This window comes from Taudactylus pleione, unplaced genomic scaffold (genome assembly GCF_031769625.1).
Source record: "Taudactylus pleione unplaced genomic scaffold, aTauple2 ptg000202l, whole genome shotgun sequence".
Classification (NCBI taxonomy): Eukaryota; Metazoa; Chordata; class Amphibia; order Anura; family Myobatrachidae; genus Taudactylus; species Taudactylus pleione.
In genome coordinates, this window is record NW_028284604.1 from 10,057,064 (window position 1) to 10,079,235 (window position 22,172).

The following is a 22,172-nucleotide window of genomic DNA, read 5'->3' on the forward strand; positions in this document are numbered from 1 at the left end:
TTGGGCCTGTCGTTGTGGTAGAACTACAGATCCCAGGATGCCCTAAAAACAGTTTCAAAGGTGGGTGGCAGGTCATCCTGGGATCTGTAGTTCCACAACAGCTGGAGACCGAAAGGTAGAAGACCCCCAGCTTTAAATAATGTGTGATTTTAAATGTAATGTATGGTGATTTTGTTTTAAAATACGTGTTTATTTATTATTATTTTTGATGTATTACACACATTGGTGGGCAGTGGGAGCTTAATGCATGACTCAGCCACCGCCCGCCTCAATACGGCGAGCGGTGGCTGGGTCATGCATTTATTACCTGGGGGCACACATTGGTGGGCAGTGGGAGCTTAATGCATGACCCAGCCACCGCCCGCCGTATTGAGGTTGGGTCATGCATTTATTACCTGGGGGCACACATTGGTGGGCAGTGGGGAGCACATATTGGTGGTCAGTGTGGTTGTATTAAACTGTACCAATACTCACTAAAAAACTTGTCCAAAAAAACACTTCAGTGTGCAGGCTCCCAAAGTGCAACTGTCTTGCTCCATACACGATGCTGCACAAGATGGCGATGGGGCGTGTCCAGGCTTCTGTCAGTCAAATTCTGCATTGTGTGATTCATCGTGAGGAAAAAAACCCTCACGATCGGCTTCCATCGTGTTCATGGTTGGCTAATCTGCCCTACAGCACGGCAGATCAGAAGATGCGATGTACGACGAACGGGGACGCGCATCGGCATCGTGCTCGTGAGTATAAACTCACGATTTGTACTTTTTTTACCCGATTCGTCATCACGATTCATCGAAATCGGCCAAATCGTTTAAAATGTCGCTATGGGTGTGGGCACCTTAAAGGAGAGCAGCTGCTACTCTTTATAGAGCTGAGATTATTGGCTGATTTTAAGCATTACAGTGCACCCATGCATTTTGGTTTTACCAACATTATTGGCCCTGTCAGTTGTCAGTAATTTCTTCATAACTGTGGAAGGCAGTTTCCAGTATCTGCTTTCACAATCTACATTATACTACAGCTGGCTTCATATGTGCCTATATTTACTACATCTTTTGGATGAGTGCAACATTTTGGAACTATTAGATACATTTACTGCATTGAATTATTGCTTGTTACATTGTATTTATTCACTGCTGGAAGACCTGCACCAACTGTATGTTCAGGCCAATTTAGTCATTTGGACCTTTATTCCCTGACAAAACTCAAATAGTACATAGAGAACCAAGCACCAGCCTTTACATAGAAAAAAAGTGTTTATCAAAAGTAGAAAATATTTCGTTTATTTGGGTATGTCAGCAGGGGGAAAATATCACTGTTTTATGGACCTTTGGCAATGCACAATGTATGTTCACACCAACTCCCCTTAAATACCTAAAATAACCATACCCCATTAACAATCAATATAGCGGTATTAAAAATAACAGATTGTGCTAAACAAAACATAAATAACCAATACTCACAAAAAATATAGAATATACAATACATAATGCATTACCTGAGATCCATGTCTTATATAAAACATTCAATTCAATCCCTACTAGGTCCAAGTGTCTCATGGATCATGGTGGAGCGCATTTGAACTGCACATCACAGGAAGTTGTCATACAACATATTGCATCATAGGTTATGGGGCAGAAGGTATACTCCAATCATCGATAGGGAAACACTCCTCACAATCTCGCCTCAACTGTCAATCATGCAGTAGCAGCAAGCGTGCACTGTAAACAAAGAGAGCGCAACACCGTGGGATATCAAGTTGGGAGTATGCGCCAATCAAAGACCGGAGTTAACTCCCAACATTATCGCCCCCAATTGTCATGGAGATTAAATGCTAATTGAATATAATATTATCATAGCACTAACGTCTATGATAATATTATATATTATACTAGTAGCACTAACTTTATATCACTATCTGTTTAAAAATATAGACTAATCTCTCTATTAACTGCAGAAGACTAGACTAAACAGCCCCTAGGCTGAAATTAGAATGTAGTCCCTGGGATAATGAATAATGAACTATTGGCATCACATTCCCTATTAACGACTTATTTTGACAATACAGAAATTCTGTTAAAATACAATCTTATATAATAGCCTGTATGTTAATTAGGAATAAAGAACCACACTTTGCTTTTTAATTCAATATAAGGAGTGACATAGGGGTATTCCATCACAGACCCCATACCAAAATTTGTGGGAGGACCCAACCCCTGCTTACAAAGCTCCTTATACCAAATTATAAGGCTTACTGGTTTACGCTGTTTGTTTTCTGGAAACCTAACGGCCTCCCAAATTGTAAATTTTAAAAAAATGGAATCTGCGCGGAGGCTTTTATTGAGTATTGGAAATTTTCGCAATGATGAAGAAATGGGCACTTTTAAAAGCAATGGATAATTCTCTACCCACACATTAGTCAAAATGACATTTTAATTGTTACCTAACGGATATGACTGAGAAGATGTCTCTTTTATAATACTTTTTGTGCAGCTATTGTATTATTCAACAAAGGCGATGAATAATTAAATTAAATAAACTTGCATGATATTAAATTGTAAAATAATGTGTTCTATACATTGTGATATGTACAGTATTTTTCTATAAGAGCACATTATAATAAATTTGAAACTGGATAATGTTTAAATAGCACAAAATAGCACAAAATATCTCCAGCTTAATCTGTAGAATTTATCCCAGCAAGTCAGCCTGATTCCAGACTTTGTCAAACATCACTAAATTCAAAACTAGTGTAACTGTTCCTCTTTGGCAGGGTGGGTTAAGCTACTGAAAAATATGTTAGTGTCCAGATCTGAATATCTGTATTTCTTTGCTATTCAAGTGCAGCGCTCGTTAAGTTAGCCTGTGCGCCTGATTCAGCGGTGGACGCAAAGCCGATGTTTGCGTACCTGACCGATTATTTGATACTGCGCATCCGCAAAAAGTCCTGTAACCCCTACAGTGCATGTGTTCCCCTGAGTGAATGCGGAGTCCACTGTTGCATATGGACCGGCAGAGTTACACGGTCCATGGACATTAAAAGTGGGCATCTCAGAGCTTGCACAGTCCAGCGCACACTAATGCACAAGCGTAAATGCTGCAAAAAATAGGAACCGCAGCTGCAACTGCGTCAACCTCTGAATCAGGCCCTACAGTATGTCTCAATAAGTTTAATACTCCACTGGCTGGCTATAAATACACACACATATATACAGTATATATATATATATATATATATATATATATAAACACACAAATATACTTCTTTACTGGTGTATGAGGGTGAAGCTGAGGGACTCGTGACAATGTGCTTCAGTGTGCAGTGTAAGTTATTCTGTATTTGGTCATCCCTTTTCTTCACTGTATAATACAGGTCTTTATGAGATTTACATATGAAAATACTATAATTTATGATTAACAAATGTAATATCTAAAACCAAGTTACATGTATATAATACAGTCATTAGTTTTCAAAAAGGAAAATATCTGCACAGACCCTTATGTGAATATTACCTTTCCACAAATTTCGGTATCCTACTTCAATAGATAGTAGCTATAGGGGAGGTGCACACAGGAATAGGAGTAATCACATTTAGAACAAAAAGACAAAGGGATACATTTACTAAGGTCCGATTTGACTTTCGTTTTGTAGTTCGATTTAGCTCACCTCAAACCAACTCAAATCGAAAGATCAAATCCCTCTTCAAATCCCTCATTTACTAACGTTCGATTTGAGAAGCATTTCCCAAATCGAATTCGATTTGGTTCGGTTTGGAACAGTGATTTGCTGTTCGATTTGACATGTTCATGTACAAGTCGAGCAGCAATCCCACTTCAAACCGAACTGCAAAACCCTGACTGCATAGAACTGCTTCATGCTTTCACTTTCAGCATGAACAGTTCGTTTTCACACAGATACATGCATACATCAGTGAGATGCATGCATGTATCTTACTGTAACAAGCTTATAAATAGTTACATTTAAAAATGTAAAAATGACGTGGGGTAACCCCCCCAAAACAGAACCAGCCCCGGACTTTTCATAGCCTGTCAAGGTTGTCTAAGTACATGGAAAAAATTGCGAAGGGTTCCACTGTACTTAGTACAACTAGCACTGGGCTCTGAGAACCAGTCCTGGTTCTGGAATTACAGGGAAAAAAATTGCGTAGGGTCCCCCTGTAATTCCCAGAACCAGCACCGGACCCTTTCTAGTGGGAGGCTGATGCCACAGCCAGGGGAGCCCTTTCAGCGGGCCCCCCAGCTGCTAGTCAGCCCAGGCCAGGGATCCCAGGGGAGTTGTGGACCCCCCCAATAAAGGGATCCCCCTCTCAAGAGCACCACTAGCCTAGGTTGATAGCCCATGGCTATCCCTGCCACCCCTGGATAGTGTAAATGTAGTGCATTATATATATATAGTTTTAAAAATTGTCTTTTGCTGTAGAACTGCAGGTCCCAGCAAGCCTCCCCAACATGCTGGTACTTGGAGAACCACAAATACCAGCATGCGGGGCATTATGGGCCCGCTGGTACCTGTAGTTCCACTGCAAAACCAATAATAAAAAAACACAGGACAGACACACTGTACACAGTATAATTCTATTAAACATAACTGCACTCACCAATGTACACACACATTTACACACACATGTACACATACTCACCTATGTATTCCTGTATCATCAGTCTCCTTGTCCAGTAGAAATTCCATATGGTACCTGCGGGAAAAAAAACATGCTCACCTTCTCCTATGCGTGGTTCGGTCCTCTTCAGTCCAAAGTAGGCATCCATGGTCTTCTCAAAACAAAAAAACAAAAAACATGAACCACGCACTTAAGTAACAAGGTTGTTACTTCCCGACTGAATCGCTCAGATGCGGCTTCTTCCTTTGAAGGTCCATGTCTGAGCGTTCTTTGGCTGACAGAGGTCAGCCCCTGCCTCTCAGCCAATGAACTGCTCCCTCCATTGAATCAATGGAGAGCTGCAGGGTAACTAAAGTTTATTCTATGGTTCCCACCATTGACTTCAATGGAGGAGCCATTCATTGGCTGAGAAACGGGGGCTGACCTCTCTCAGCCAATGAATGCTCAGATACGGCTCTACAAAGGCTAGAGCCGCATTTGAGCTCCTCATTCGGGAGATAACAACCATCCTGGTTGTTATCTAGTGCGTGGGTTGGTTTTATTTGTTTTATTATAAGAAGACCATGGATGCCTACAGGGACAAGGGGACTACTCCAGGTAATGTGGTTGAGTATGTGTGAGTGTGTATGTATGTATTAAAACTGTAATGTCATGTTGTGTGTGTGTCTTGTGTTTATTTAAACATTTCTTTACAGGTGAACTACAGGTACCAGCAGGCCCTTAATGCCCTGCACGTTGGTACTTGTGGTTCTCCAAGTATCAGCATGCGGGGGAGCTTTGCTAGGACCTGCAGTTCTACTGTAAAGACAATGTTTTTAATCTTTTTTTACACTACACCTACACTATCAACCCACTACCCAACACCCAGGGGTGGTGAGGATACCCCAGGCTATCAGCCTAGGCTAGGGGTGCCCTGGAGAGGGGGACCCCTTCATTGGGGTGGTCCCCAACTCCCCAGGGATCCCTGGCCTGGGCTGACTAGTGGTCAGGGCTGATTCTGCGACTGGGGGCCAGGTGAAAGGGCTCCCCTGGCTGTGGCATCGCCCCCCACTAGAAAGGGTCCGTGCTGGTTCTGGAACGCATTTACTCCTATGAGTAAGCTGACATAGTGAAATGCGCTTTAGGACAGCATGTGGCGTGCACCATCAGCATGCCACGTGTATTTTAAGTGTGTTCCACCTAAACCCACACTGTACTCCTGTTGTTGTTATGATATGTAAAGTGAATGTGACAAGCACTGCACTAGACTCAGAGGAAGAAAACTATTAGTGTATGAAATGTACTGTCAAAGCTGGATAATTGGCTGAGACAAGATCAGTTTAAAATTGAATCGCAGTGACGCCATCTTGCGACTGGCCGCAAGACACCATCTTGGAAATGAGATCGCAAGATGCCATTTTGTGAATGGCTGCCAAAGCGCCATTTTAGATAAACTCACAATTAAGTACATATGGCGATATTACTATTAGCACCGTGCGATTGCATCTTTCATCATTTCTCATATACACATTAATTCGCACAATTGCGCTGTTAACTAGTCGCATATTAGCGAATGAATAAGATCCTATATGAAAACGCTGTTTAGTAGCTAAATGCGCACGCATCTGTCCCCAGTTAACTAGCGTCTTTATATCAAACCCCGTATACTCACACATTATATATTCACATACAAGGTTCCATAAGCTTTAAGGTATAAGATTTAAGTTTGTTCACTTAGTATAAATGCTGTGAAATAAAGATTATTTGGTAACTAAGGTTTTATACATGCTAAGTAAGCCGTGTTTGGTTTTGTACTGATGCATACTCTTTCAACAGAATTCCGGTATTATCGGTATGGAGATCGCATCATGCATTCTTGACTTATGGACCGCAGAGACTTCAAGCAACAAAATGTATATAATATGAACAACTGTTAGGATGTTGCATGTGGCGGGAATCCAGAGACCCCCAGTTGTTAGAGGCTAGGTTGGGTCTATTTGAATCAGCCTGTTAAACGCTCTGTAACAGATGTATCCCCCTTGGGAACCAATGACATCAGCAGCAAATGTCTCTATTGTTTTGTCTATTCCTGGGGGGGGATATAAATATGTGTGCTCAAATGCTGGGTTTTTAGTCTTCGTGTTGAATGCTGATAGACGAGGGGTTTCTTGCTGATGCCTAACATCTGGTCCGGAAGTGCTGCATATGTATACTGTACTTGGGTCGGTATAATTCCTTTGCGCCGAATTGTGTCTGGATCAATAGAGTGTAACTGACTGTACTTTTACTTGAATAATACTTTGTGCTTTGGAACCACATGTTCTAAGTCTGGAGTCTCTATTTACTGTATGCCTGCGTACGCAAACTAGCGTCATCCTTAGAGGTTTATAGGTAGGATTATTAGAAGGTATAGGTAGGGGTATATAGAGGTTCTAAACCAGTATCATTAGTTGGGGGCTCGTAGTGAAGTCACTTACCTACTCACACAGTACATATGGCTATCGATATCTCAGCAAAGGGTGGAGTGGCCACATGCAGGGTTTACCTGCAACCGCTTTGTGCTGAAAGATTGCTATCCATTTCCATGTGAGCCAAGGAAGCTGACTAGAATCCAGGGACAAGAGAGGAAAAAGTTTGTTTCCTTTGTTGATAGAACCTAACGTTTAAAGGGGTGCCACAGTATTGAGTACGTGGCTGAGTCGCAGTTTTGCACACAGTAAAGACGCACTTTTGCGTACACAGCTAAAAGAGGTTGTCATATGGTTGTGTGTTAGTCGCATTATTGTGTATGCGACTGGTCGCGCAATAGCGTATATGTACTTCCGGTTGTGCTGCCATGGTTTTCATTTTTCAATTGTTAGCAATATCTGGGTTAACATGTATTTTTCTGTGCAGGAAGAAGTGTGTAACAGTGAGTATTTGTTGGTAGGGGTAACTTGTTCCCTACAGTTAAGGGTATCGTGTGATCCTTAAGGGCTAGGTGCAAGGGTTAGTCTAACCGCTCGGTAAGTAGCTTTACCGTTCTATACACAGTAGCAGGTGTACATGTTGTCTTTGTTGTAGAGAGGTGCATGGAAGTAGCCGACATACAAACTTCCATAGGTGTGGAAGTTGCCTTACTAAATCTTATCCAGGTGTGGAAGTTGCCTTTTTCAAATCTTATCCAGGTGTGTGGGCGCCGCCGGCTTAAATTGTCCACATGTAAGTGAAAGTATCTTGATTATCTTTCACCAGTTTAAATCTTTATTGAAAAGCGTAGGATTTTGTCTCAGAATGGGAGCCGCGCATACAGTAGAGATGTTAGACAATGATGTGCTGCTAATGGAGGCGCTGATCAGATCGGCTCGTCGTATTATGCATACTAAGTATGGTACTTATGCAATAAAGTATTGTGATGTATGGTTTAAAATGACGATGAAGAGTGTTAGACCGTTTCTCAGAATTAGTAGTTTTGATAAAGATGTATTAGATAATGTCCGGGATCACATCAGTCTGATGCGCTCCCGAGAGAAAAAGGTTAAATATTCTGAATGTTTAAAATTGTGGCAGCATGAAGGGGATGCGTGGCTTAAAAATGTACAAGCGACGCAAACTAGCAAAATGTGCAAGCGACGCAAAATGGCACGCACGTGTGGCAAGATAGCATTGTGGAGAGTATTGCCAGCAGTTCACGCTCACCTCCCCCACCTTATGTGGATGGAGGTGCAAGTACAGTTACCAAAAATAGACATAAAAATGTAACAAGCAATTTGTACCCTCTCTTAAGTAACCATAAAGAAAATGTTTATGATGTGGATAATGAGCCTATTGTAATGTCTGCCATTTCCCATGCTGTGCAAATGATAGATGCTGCATCACCACAATCAACGGTGGTTCCGCCATCTCCATCGGTAACAGCAAGGGAAGTGCTAACACCCTCTGCACCCGTAGAGGAAGTTGTTCATACCATACGTAGCAGCAGCAGATTAAATCCCCAGCCAGGTAACCAGGTCAAAGGTAGCAGCGCTACAGGTCTGCATCCCATTCGGACAATAACCGTTCCGAATGGAAATGCAGATGCAAACAGTATAGTGCCCATGAGGGAAGTGGTAATGCATTGTCCTTGGACAAGAGCAGAACTAAATTCCATCATAAATGATTTCCCCGATCCCAAAAAGGAACTAGCCAAATGTCAAAGATTTTTGCGAAATTTGGGTAGTTCACATGAGCCCACTAATAAAGATTGGCGTGTGGTGTTAAGGGCCTGTCTGCCACGCAATACCGATGTGACAAAATTTATCACGGATTGTGGATTGGTTAGTGACGTTCCCTTAACAGACCAAGTAAACCAAGGTAACATTTCCCGCATTGTAACTCAATTGGGTATATATTTTCCAGTAGTAGTTAACTGGAATAAAATTTTCACCATTAAGCAAAAAGAGAGTGAAACTGCAGAAGATTATTGCGATCGGGCTCATGCTGGCTATCACCCAGTTCACTTGGATAGAAGATATTAAAGATAGCACTCACCACAGGGGAATGATAGTCACGGCACTAATGGACGGTCTGAATGAGAATTTAAAGACTCGGGTTCAGACCTCACAGCCTGGCTGGAGGGGACTCACAATAGATACCCTCATAGAATCTGCCATAGAACATGACAAAAACATCTCAAAAAAGAGAGAGACCCAGAGCGAAAAACTAATGGCTGTCAGTATCTAAGCTCTGGAGGGAATGACGGTAACATCACAGCCAACAGACACACTCGCACCTGCACACACACTTACACCTGAACAGTTATATGCCCTCACTAACCTCACGTAACAACAAACACAGCTCTATTCCACTAACCCAATACAACCACAGGTCCCATACTCATATCCCCCACAATATCCTTACCCTTCCTATCCTTACCCATATCCACCACCTTTACCCTCTGCTCAAACCTCACAACAACACATATTACCCGATTCACAGACATGTTTTAATTGTAAGCAAACAGGACACTTAAGCAGAAACTGTACAGAAAAAAAAAATAGGAACCCCAAATCAGGGAAGACCTGGCTATCCCCATAAGGGATATGCACAGAGACCAGCAAATGTTCAGCAGGCACCAGCTCCAAATGTGGCCGTAAATGCTTTATTGGAGAATGGTAGCCAACGCTAGGGGTCAGGTAATACCTGTAGTCTACAGATAGTCAGGTTAACGGGAAGTACTAGGGAAGAACCGGTCATGATGGTTGATGTAGCTGGTACAGAATATCCTTTTCTTGTAGATACAGGGGTGACCAGGTCAGTGATGAAATCTCCCATTAATTTACAGGTGACCAACGAGACAGTACCAACAATGGGTGTAACAGGTAAAGTGGAACATTATCCTTTAACAAAGTCCACAGAGGTTACTATTGGGCCATTGCATACCAGGCATTCTTTCCTTCTGGCTGCTGCGGCTCCTACTAACCTGCTGGATAGAGACTTGTTATGTAAGATGGGATGTGTTATATATTGCACCACTGATGGCGTATTTTTAGATATCCCAGAGAAAGTTGCACACGAGGTGCGGGATATATTGGACACTCCCCAAAGGATAATGTATCACTCTACAAGTTTAAATGAAAATCCATCTCAGGTAGATGAAATGTCCCAAATTCCAGATTCACTTTGGACTAAGGATGGACAGGACACTGGAAACGTAAGCCCTGTAATGGTAAATTTAAAAAGGCAAACGTAAGCCCTGTAATGGTAAATTTAAAAAGCGGTAGGCAAGCTCCAAAAATTCCCCAGTACCCACTAAAACAGGAGGTAGAACTAGGGGTTTTTCCAATAATTGAGCGATTATTGCAACAGGGAATTTTAGTTTGTACAGCTAGTGTAGCCAACAGTCCCATCTTTCAAGTGAAGAAGAGTGGTGGGAGGGGTTATAGGCTGGTACAAGACCTTAAAGGTGTTAATAAGGTAGTAGAGAGCCAATTCCCGGTAGTGCCAAATCCAGCTGTCATTCTGATGCAGATCCCACCAAATGCAACCCATTTCACTGTCATTGACCTCTGTTCTACTTTCTTCTCTGTGCCTCTCCATCCTGACTGTCAGTATCTATTCGCATTTACATACAGAGGTTTACAATACACAAGGACATGGTTACCCCAAGGTTTCATAGACAGCCCCAGTATCTTCTCCCAGGCATTGCACGACTGTTTACAATCTTTTCAACCTGCCAATGGATCTGTTCTAAATCAATATGTGGACGATTTATTGCTATGTTCTGACTCGTTTACGTCATGTTTGAGTGATACTAAACTTTTGTTACTTCATCTCTCGCAAACAGGACACAACGTGGCTAAGGACAAACTACAGCCGTGTCAATCCAGAGTAAAATATTTGGGACACTGCCTAACCCAGGGGTTATGACATCTAACAAATGATAGAATCCAGGTCATAGAAAACATGACACTGCCGCAGAATCAACAGCAAATTCGTACCTTCTTGGGAATGTGTGGATACTGTAGAATGTGGATCCCAGGTTTTTCTATTTTGGCCTTGCCTTTACAGGAATTAGTCTCTTCCTCAAAGCCCGATCATGTCATACACACAGAGGAAACAGAGCAGGCTTTTCTTAATCTTAAGGATAGTCTGACAAAAGCTCCTGCATTGGGAATACCTGATTATGAAAAACCTTTTGATTTGTATTGTACAGAAGCCGATGGTTGTGCTGCAGGTGTCCTTACACAAAAACATGGTGATGCCAGTAGGCCCGTAGCATACTACAGTGCCCAATTGGACACTGTAGCAAAATCACTCCCCACTTGTTTGAGAAGTGTAGCAGCTACCACTCTATTGGTGAGTAAAAGTAAGGACGTAGTACTTGGTCATGATATGATTGTCTACACTTCCCATGCTGTATCTGCTCTGTTGAACTCAAACCAGACACGTCTCTTCAGCTAGGTTTACCAAATGGGAACTAGTTCTAATCGCACCCGCAAACATCACTGTTAAATTTTGCAGCACGCTGAATCCAGCAACGTATTTACCATCTGTACAACATGATGTACAAAGGGTGGAAGGAGACGAGTTGCTGGCGGGAGGTGAGTTCAGCAGACATAATGATACGCATGATTGTATAACATATCTGAAACAGACCTTTACTGCTAGACCTGACATACATGACACACCTTTAGAGAATGTGGATGTGACTTTTTATACGGATGGGAGTTGTCATAGACAAACAGACACAGGTGAATTATGTACAGGTTATGCTGTTGTAAATGACACAGACATCATAGAAGTTAAGCCTCTTGGTCTTCCTCACTCAGCCCAGGTGGCAGAGTTAGTAGCACTAACTAGAGCAGGTGGACTGGTAGCAGGCAAATCTGCTAGCATTTTCACTGACTTGAGGTATGCGTTCGGGGTGGTGCACGATTTTGGGGCTCTATGGCATCTGAGAAATTTTATGACAGCAGCAGGCACACCAGTTGCACATTCCTGACACATAAAACATCTTTTAGAAGCAATCCAACTGCCCAAAGCGATTGGCAGTAATTAAATGTAAAGCCCATACATGTGAGGATGATCCGGTATCACTGGGCAACAACAGAGCTGATGAAGCTGCAAAATGGGCAGCAGGGTTAAAAATGTTTTCTCCAACTGAAAAAATTATGTCTTTCCAAACAATTGATATGCTGAAATTAATTGAGCTGCAAAATTTGTGTTCAATCCAGGAAAAGTCCATTTGGAAGTCCAAGGGATGTGGGCAAGAGTCCTCCGGGCTCTGGAGGGACGGACAAGGTAAGCCAGTAGCCCCCAAGGCATATTACCCCTGCCTGGCTGAGGCAGCACATGGTCTGACTCATCTAGGAAAACAAGGTATGTGCAAGTTGGTGAGAGCATTCTGGTGTGCACCAGGTTTTTCTTCACAAGCAGAAAAGATAGCAATGTCCTGTCTGAACTGCTTGAGGAAGAACATAGGGAAAGCGATCCCTACCGAACCGTCCCACATTCCACCGACTGATGGACCTTTCCAGGTGATAGAAATTGATTTCATCCAATTACCACCCTGCAGGAACCTTAAGCATGTATTAGTGTGCACAGATGTACTTTGCAATTGGGTTGAGGCCTACCCAGCGGCCACTAATACTGCTGCGTTTACTGCCAAGAAAATAGTTCAGGAATTTGTATGCAGGTACGGTATCCCTAAAATCATCGAGAGTGACAGGGGTACTCATTTCACAGGTGATGTTTTTTAAAATATGTGTAAGCTGATGGGTATTAATGGCCGACTTCACACCCCCTACCGACCGCAAGCCAGTGCCAAGGTAGAGAGGATGAACGGGACTATTAAAAATAAGTTAAGTAAAATCATGGCAGAGACTGCACTAGGATGGCCAGAAGCGTTACCTTTGGTCCTACTCTAAATCTGTCTCCATTTGAAATACTGTTCGGTAGACAACCTCATTTGATTATAAGTCCACAGGAAGACCTGAAGGGTAACAACGAGGTAACTGTAAAGTATCTTATATCAATGAGTAAGCAGTTAAAACAACAGCAGCAGAAACTGAAATTGTTGTCCCATGATATGTCTGAAACTAACTGTCATGATGTTGAACCAGGAGAATATGTTATGACCAGAAATTTCTTGTGTTCAGATTGTTTGACTGATCGGTGGGAAGGTCCATACCAGGTGCTGCTGACAAGTACTACATCTTTGAAGGTGGCCGAGAGAGATACCTGGGTCCATTCCACTCACTGCAAAAAGGTCAATCAACCGGTGGAGAAACAAGTCGGAGACAAGGCTGATAGCGTGGACCTGTCACTCGCGAGCTTGCTCCGGGAGGATTGAAAAGGTCGTAGTAAGATACCTGAACTGAGAGAAATTTGCAGGTCTTGTTGTGACAATGGACGGGCCTGCTGTGTTCATTTTCATATTCTCTTTTAGAGCGTTCACCATCCTGGCCAGTTCAGAAATATCAAGTTTCTGTGATGGGAGACCAATTGAGGAAATGGGAGCTGATGGCAGTGCTGATGGAGTGGAGTCAGGAGGAGTGCAATGCCAATCAGGGGAGTGTCTGACCAATCTTAGTACTGTTATTGTTAAGAGAGCTGTCATTCCGGATACTCAGGGACGGTGTGGAGGTTTATCGTCTGAAGATTCCTGTATTTGTGAGCTATGTGGGTCCCTAGTTGATGAGAACTGTATCCAACAGTGCCAAACTAAATATAACCCGTACTGGGGTGGGTATCCTTTAGAGGATTATCATAGCATGGTAGGCAAAGTGTTAAACCAAACTGATTGCTGGGTGTGTTCACACGTGCCACAGGGACAGCATAACGTAGGGTTGGTGCCATTTCAGCTGAATATCACGGAAATTTTAGAATTACAGAAAGGGAAAACATTGGATGGAAAGTTCCTCTCATCCAAGCCACCTCTTTTCAAACTCTATCAATTCCAAGTAAATAGATCACTTTTGTGTTTAAACATAACCAACCCCAATAAACCCGGGAGTTGGGAAGTGACGGGGAATAATCAGACGATGACCTTCTCACAGAGAGCTGATAATGAGTCCATAAACCATGATCTGTTATGCTCAATTAAATCTAGTGGGAAACATTTTAGGTATCGGTATACATTGAGTTCCACCAAAGAAATTATTGGTAAGGTGCCAGATGGTTATTGTGCTAAAATAATACAGCCAGAGACTTGCATGAACCAGATGGAAGACCCGGAAATTGAATCACGGCGACGCCATCTTGCGACTGGCCGCAAGACGCCATTTTGGAAATGAGATCGCAAGACGCCATTTTGCGAATGGCCGCCCAAGCGCCATTTTAGATAAACTCACAATTAAGTACATATGGCGATATTACTATTAGCACCATGCAATTGCATCTTTCATCATTTCTCATATACACATTAATACGCACAATTGCACTGTTAACTAGTCGCTTATTAGTGAATGCATAAGATCCTATATGAAAACACTGTTTAGTAGCTAAATGCGCACGCATCTGTCCCCAGTTAACTAGCGTCTTTATATCAAACCCTGTATACTCACACATTATATATTCACATACAAGGTTCCATAAGCTTTAAGGTGTAAGATTTAAGTTTGTTCACTTAGTATAAATGCTGTGAAATAAAGATTATTTGGTAACTAAGGTTTTATACATGCTAAGTAAGCCGTGTTTGGTTTTGTACTGATGCGTACTCTTTCAACAGAATTCCGGTATTATCGGTATGGAGATCGCATCATGCATTCTCGACTTATGGACTGTAGAGACTTCAAGCAACAAAATGTATATAATATGAACAACTGTTAGGATGTTGCATGTGGCGGGAATCCAGAGACCCCCAGTTGTTAGAGGCTATCTTGGGTCTATTTGAATCAGCCTGTTAAACGCTCTGTAACAGATGTATCCCCCTTGGGAACCAATGACATCAGCAACAAACATCTCTATTGTTTTGTCTATTCCTGGGGGGGGTAAAAATATGTGTGCTCAAATGCTGGGTTTTTAGTCTTCGTGCTGAATGCTGATAGACGGGTACTTGATATCCGGGTACTTGAGTCCCACAGCGGTATCTCTAGTGTGCATGCGCAGGTCTCTGGGTACTTGGGCCACACAGCAGTATCTCTACTGTACATGCACAGGTCTCCGTGTACTTGGGGCCCACATCGGTATCTCTACTGTGCATGCGCAGGTCTCTGGGGACGTGGGGCCCACAGCGGGATCTCTACGGTGCATGCGCTGGTCTCCAGGTACTTGGGGCCCACAGCGGGATCTCTACTGTGCAAATCTCCCAGAAAATGTGCTTGGTGATTTTGCAGAGGTCACGCGGGAATCCGGAGAGGTGAGTACAATACATAGGTGCCAGGTGTGCGGTGAGCGCCCCCTGTGTGCATCCATAATAGATATGCCACTGCCCAGATTGTTTCCACAAAGATATACTACAACTAAAAAATCTAGACTGAATGCTACCTTGACATAGGTCTCCCAGATTTCACTACCACCTACCATTTAATTTCTCTCCATTCCTCACCAGTGAATTTTACTGTCAAACTACAGTAATAGGAGAAGGATAATTATACAATAATAATAATAATAATAATAATAATAATAATAATAATAATAATAATGTTATACTCTAACCAAATACAGCATGTCTCTGGCACATAATTGTTGACGGATATCATGAAAGTACAATGGTGCACTTAAACGATGTAGGAAGATCAGTGGTTTGCTGTAATGAGAGCCGGAAATGTATACAGTACACTTCACTGGCAGCACTTATACAGAACAATGTGATCCCATAATGATCTTCCTCTTAATGAATCAGCATTTAGAGAGTGAGTGTAGAAGTGATGTACTATGTAGATAACGTTTGGGGTGCATTGCATCACAGTCCAGCTGCAGATTTTGTTTTTTGTCAGCAATATTAAAAATAACTTTTGGACCTACACCTTAGTTGTTGTGTACTGTGCACTTGTGCCTCTTTGTACTTCAGTGTAAATAATGAAAGTAAGGAAATATTGGGGGGAGATGTAACAGACCTTGGAAAGAGATAAAGTGTTACCTACAGTATAGCAACAATCAGTTTCTAACTGACATTATCTAGCACAGTCTATAAAATGACATCTATAAGCGGATTGGTTACTATGGGCAACTTCTCTACTCTGTCTCTCTAAGGTTTCATACATCGGAATCAGTGTGATTTACATGGCCGGCGGTTCAAATCCCGACAGCAGAAGCCCGGCAGGGGTGAAGATCCCGAAGCTAGAAAGGTAAGTATAAACTAACCTATTTTTATCCCCTAACCCTCCTTTAGGGGTGCCTAACCTTAACCTCCCCCTGAAGGGCCTAACCCTAACCCCTTTGTAAGTGCCTAAACCTAACCCCCACTTCCCACAGCCTAACCCTAAGTCCCCCCCGGGAGCCCCTAACCTAACCCCCCCTCCCCCCTACGCGGCTGTCCGTGCCCGGCGTCCGGCTTATCCTCGATCGCTAAGATGGTTGTCGGGATTTCGACACCTGTCGTTAGTACTTTGCCGGGATTAGACAGTCGGGAAGCCGGCGGTCGGGATTTCGTCCTCCGGACTGCTTCCCCGTACATCTCCTCCTTCAGTGTGGTATGTGTTGACAGTCATAATGTCAATGTTCGTCATGTCAACACTGTAAAAGTCAACATATCATCCCTTGTGGCACATGCGTTTGGAGCCACAGTGCTCATGTCTCACGATGGTTGCAGTACCGATAGCCGCAGCTTGACTGATTGTGGCGGGATTGTGACGGGGAGCATTCCAGAAACTTGGGGTTGTGACGGCCCCATTTTCTGGGTATGCCAAAGCCATTGGCTGCATCCCCAGACACAGTTTCACTGGCCCCAGTAGCATAGTTTTGCACTTGAAAAATACTCATACTTAGGGGGAGGAGATGTAGTCATTAGGTCGACATTTACAATATGGACCGGCTCATGTTACAGTAATATACCAAGCTGCAAAGACAAACCCAATTGTTGGGGAAAACTTGGAGCATACTTACAGTATATTTTTGTGCCATTTCATTTTGCAGTACATTATTGTAATATGGATTATGTTGATTGCGCAGAATTAGTTAATAATACTTTTAGCATGCAAAAGTCTACGCATATTGGGCCCGACTCAGACCCGGACGCTAAGCTGCGCTCCCACGCAGCCAAAAGGGGCCGGGTATGCAAATGCTGCGATCGCACTGCCTGGTGGAAGAACGCCCTCTATGCCTTAGAGAGCGATGGCAGAGCGAATGCACGCCAGAATAAAGATGCTCACCTTTCTCTCTTTGCAGACGTCATCTCTAGGAAGTGTGTGATTAATCGGTGACATCGAGAGCCATCGGAGCAGCATGCAGCGCTTGAGGTAGACCCTACCCCACCGCAAGTATTGTGATCGGTGCTATCTAAAATACAACCAAGTGACGTGTACAATGACGCTACTTTGCTAAATATGCACACCCCTAAAACACCTTTTAGATGCCTAGATACGCCCGCGTTCGCACATCCACTCCCCTGTTCACAAGCACCTTCCCCTATTAACACCCACATACGGCACAAATTAGCGTCCAGTCTGTGTACTACGAGCTTACCATTCCCAAGCACAGTGAGTGACTCGTTCATGCGCATATTGAGGCATAAGCATGCGCAAACGTGCGATTATCGGCCATAGCGTTCGTTCGCAGCTTAGCGTCAGAGTCTGAATCAGGCCCATTGTAAATACTTTATATTTTATTCTTTATTTTACACTGCGTTTTAACATTTATCATCTTGTTAGTATAGTCAATAGCTTTTTAATGATTTCACACCACACCTTGAATATGACATTGACCACAGATTCACATCTAGCTGTCTCCAGTGAGTGAGGGGTTGTGTGCAGCTGTCATACAAAATGTGATGAGTTACAGTAATATGGAGTCAGCTGTCTCACTTGATGTGCATGCCTAATGACCTAACACTACTACAGAATGTGCCGTTTTCTTTTTTTGTCATATGGTAATAAAATGAACACCACACCTGCAATTCAATACTTTATACGATCATGATTATATATAGGGGGTTTTTGGTTTTTTTTAGAAGCACTTGACTGATGAACACAACTGCCAAGGAATGTAGCAAGACTTCAATTGCTGTAGAATAGATAAATAGTTTGCAGGTTCCATTTCTTATATAATTAAATTATGGTCTAGCTACAGTGCGCTCTCACAGACACAGTTCAGGTGATTATGGAAATGAGACATTTATTACAGCATGCAGGAAAGTATAGTGCTTGGTATTTGGGTCTCAGGCTACACTTGGGGAATATGTGTATTCATAATAACATTTTCCTCTGTTGTTGTCATTATAGTAAAGCTAATTTTATTTTACATGGTTTTGTTGAAGCCACTTTTTAAATTAACAGTGAAATAAATGTTGAAAAATTTCAGAATTCAACCTCACAGACCAATTCTTCTTGTTTTACAGAACAGTGATAAATTGATTACTAAATGTCAGGATTTCAAAGCCACCGCCAATCCATGGCTTTGACCGACGGTTTTAAAAACGGCAACTGTAATAAATGCTAAATCTGGCTTGTTTACCGTTTATTACAGTAGCTGTTTCAAATCCTTCGGTCAAAGCCGATGACCGGCAGCGGCTTTGAAATCCTGACAGTAAATCTACCTCACAGTTTCAACAAGTAATTCTGCAATTGCCATCAAAATTGTGTTGCTGCTATATTTGTTACAGGTTATTATTTTGTGAAAGGAGCAACCCAATTCTGTGACAGAGTTGAAGTCGGTCTGTTTAATGTGCATTTTGTCTGTGTTCATAGATTGGGTAGTATGTGGTTTTTATGCTTCAGATTAGTGTGAAGCACATTAATCTTATTTTAGTGGTTTTTGACAGGATCCCAGTGGTCGGGATGCCAGTGGTCAGAATACCGACAGCAGTTTCTCGACAATCAGAATCCACCCAAAGGTAAGTATCCCTACACTAACCCCTAACCCTCCCCCTAACCAACCTTTCCCGCAGCCTAACCCTAACTCCCCGCAGCCTAACCCTAACTCTAACTCTCTACAGCCCAACCTAAGCTAAACCTCCCGTCCCTTAGCCTAACCCTAACCCTCACCCTAGTGCCTAACCCTAATGTCTTACCCTAAACCTAACCCTAACCCTCATACTTACCCACCAGTATCACAAGTGCTGGGATGCTGGTGCCGGCATTCTCAACCGTCGGGATTCAGGCACCAGGATGCTGAGCGCCGGAATTCTGTGCTACATCCCTTTTTGAAGCCTCTTCCAGTGCCAATTAATACTATATATACTGATTAATCTCGATACCTGCTGCGGATTACCCCATTCCAGCAGACAGACGCACCTCCCAAAATGGAGGTATGCGATGCTGCCAGATTTACATTGCATTCCGGATATTGCCCCCTGCAGCTAACGCCATCTTCATTGTAGCCAATGGACTACACATCGCAAAACTTACCAGGAAAGGGTTCCATAGGAACCCTCCCGCGGCATTGGCACTCGCACATGTCCAGTCAGTGGGACTGCGCATCTGCAGTAGCCCCGACTGCACTCCTGGCACATTGCAGGGATGAGCTCCTTTCAGAGCCCCTGTCCCTGCATGTACCGGATGATGCTTTCTGCTGCTATGTTCGCATCTTGCAATGGGCGGTAATACCATGCTCAGATTGCACTGCATAAGCGATAATTAATAAACTATGTGTCATATAAGGGTGTAAGCAGCCACTTACATGCCTCTAAGGCAGGGCATCTACTGTGGCAGCTTTAATATTCTGCACCAACTAAAAAAAAAAAAAAAGTAAAATAAATAATGACTAAAAAAAACTTACAATCCCCTAATGAAATGAAAAAGGCTTCAGTACTGCCAGCCTAGTCTAGTATTGGTGAAGAAGCAAAGGCATGGAATATTCTCTGAAAATGGCAACACCAGCACTAGGGCTATGCCAGTTAGGGCTTGTGGCACTATAGAAAAGAAATATGCCCGCGCTCGGTTTTACCCATATCATACATGGTACCAGCAGCATTGCGATATTAATGCCATATATGTATACAAAACAGAAAAACTTTTGCTATCGGCGCTAACAATAATATACTGCAAATTTATGTGTGTGCAGCAAATAAAACAAAGGGGATTTTGTCATGATTTGATCAAAGCATTTAAGCCTGCAGCCCAGCATCAAGGGACCCCATTTTTCTGCAGGTCCCTAACACTAGCATATATGCCTAGCACATCATTACATTGCAGTTAAATGTACTCACCTCCTAGATACAGAGGGACACATCTATACAGGGGCTGGCTGTTAGCCATACCCAACTAGGCTTTTTATAGCCTTAATTGAAAGCTGCCACGATAGCACAAGGCAAAATTTTGAAACAAAACAGAAAAGAAATATGCCCACGCTCGGTTTTACCCATATCATACATGGTACCAGCAGCATGGCAATATTAATGCCATATATGTATACAAAACAGAAAAACTTTTGCTATCGGCGTTAACAATAATGTACTGCAAATTTATGTGTGCAGCAAATAAAACAAAGGGGATTTTGTCATGATTTGATCAAAGCATTTAAGCCTGCAGCCCAGCATCATATTTCTTTTCTGTTTTGTTTCAAAATTTTGCCTTGTGCTATCATGGCAGCTTTCAATTAAGGCTATAAAAAGCCTAGTTGGGTGTGGCTAACAGCCAGCCCCTGTATAGATGTGTCCCTCTGTATCTAGGAGGTGAGTACATTTAACTGCAATGTAATGATGTGCTAGGCATATATGCTAGTGTTAGGTACCTGCAGAAAAATGGGGTCCCTTGATGCTGGGCTGCAGGCTTAAATGCTTTGATCAAATCATGATAAAATCCCCTTTGTTTTATTTGCTGCACACACATAAATTTGCTTGTGGCACTATATTAGGGAAACTGGGAATGTGGGGTCCCCTTGAAAGTACTGGTGCTGTATTCAGACTGATGGTGTTGGGGTATTTAAAAAAAAAATTAAATGAAGCATTTTTACATGTTGCATTACTGTTCCCAGGATACACTGGTCTCTTTAAGGTGTTTAGGTATACCGGTGCTGGTACTGATCATTATCATTGATTAAAATAGCCCAAGTACAATTTTTGTAGGGTGGTGAGTCAATAGCTTAATTGTAGTATGGTTGTCCACTCCCTAAATTTTAGAAATAGTTACCGTATATACTCGAGTATAAGTCGACCCGAATATAAGCCGAGGTACCTACTTTTACCACAAAAAATTGGGAAAACTTATTGACTCGAGTATAAGCCTAGGGTGGGAAATGCATCTGCTGGTAGTGCCCCCAGTAGTAATTCCCCCTGGTTGTGCCCCCAGTAGCAATCCCTCCGGGTAGTGCACCCAGTGGTAATCCCCCCTTTTAGTGCCCCCAGTAGTAATCCCCCCTTGGTAGTTCCCCCAGTGGTAATCCCCTCTTTTAGTGCCCCAGTAGTAATCCCCCCCTGGTAGTACACCCAGTGGTAATCCCCCCTTTTAGTGCCCCCTGTAGTAATTCCCCACTTTGAGGTGCCCCCTGTAGTAATCCCCCCCCTGGTTGTGCCCCCAGTAGAGAGAGACGTAAGAAAAATAAAAAATAAATCACTATCACTTACCTGAAACCCACGCTCCTGGTCCCGCCGCTAACAGCTCCTCCAGACGCTTTGCATGGGAGGGACGTCATTACTCATGACGTCTCTCCCATTACCCACTACGGGAGCCGGAAGATGGCTCCCACAGTGGGAGCAGCAGCAGCCGATGAGAGTCTGACAGACTCTCATCGGCTGCTGATTACAACAAACACACAGCTGCCGGCTCCAGCGGCTGTGTAGCGCTGACCAAACTCCATCCGGTCAGCGCTACACACTTCACTCGAGTATAAGCCGAGGGGGTGCTTTTTCAGCAGAAAAACTCGGCTTATACTCGAGCATATACTGTACATATACATAAAATGATGAAGGATCCAAAAATGCTTTGATATTAGTATTTATTATATTAATATTACATAAGAAATATATTACAGATACCATTGTTAATTGTCAAGCTA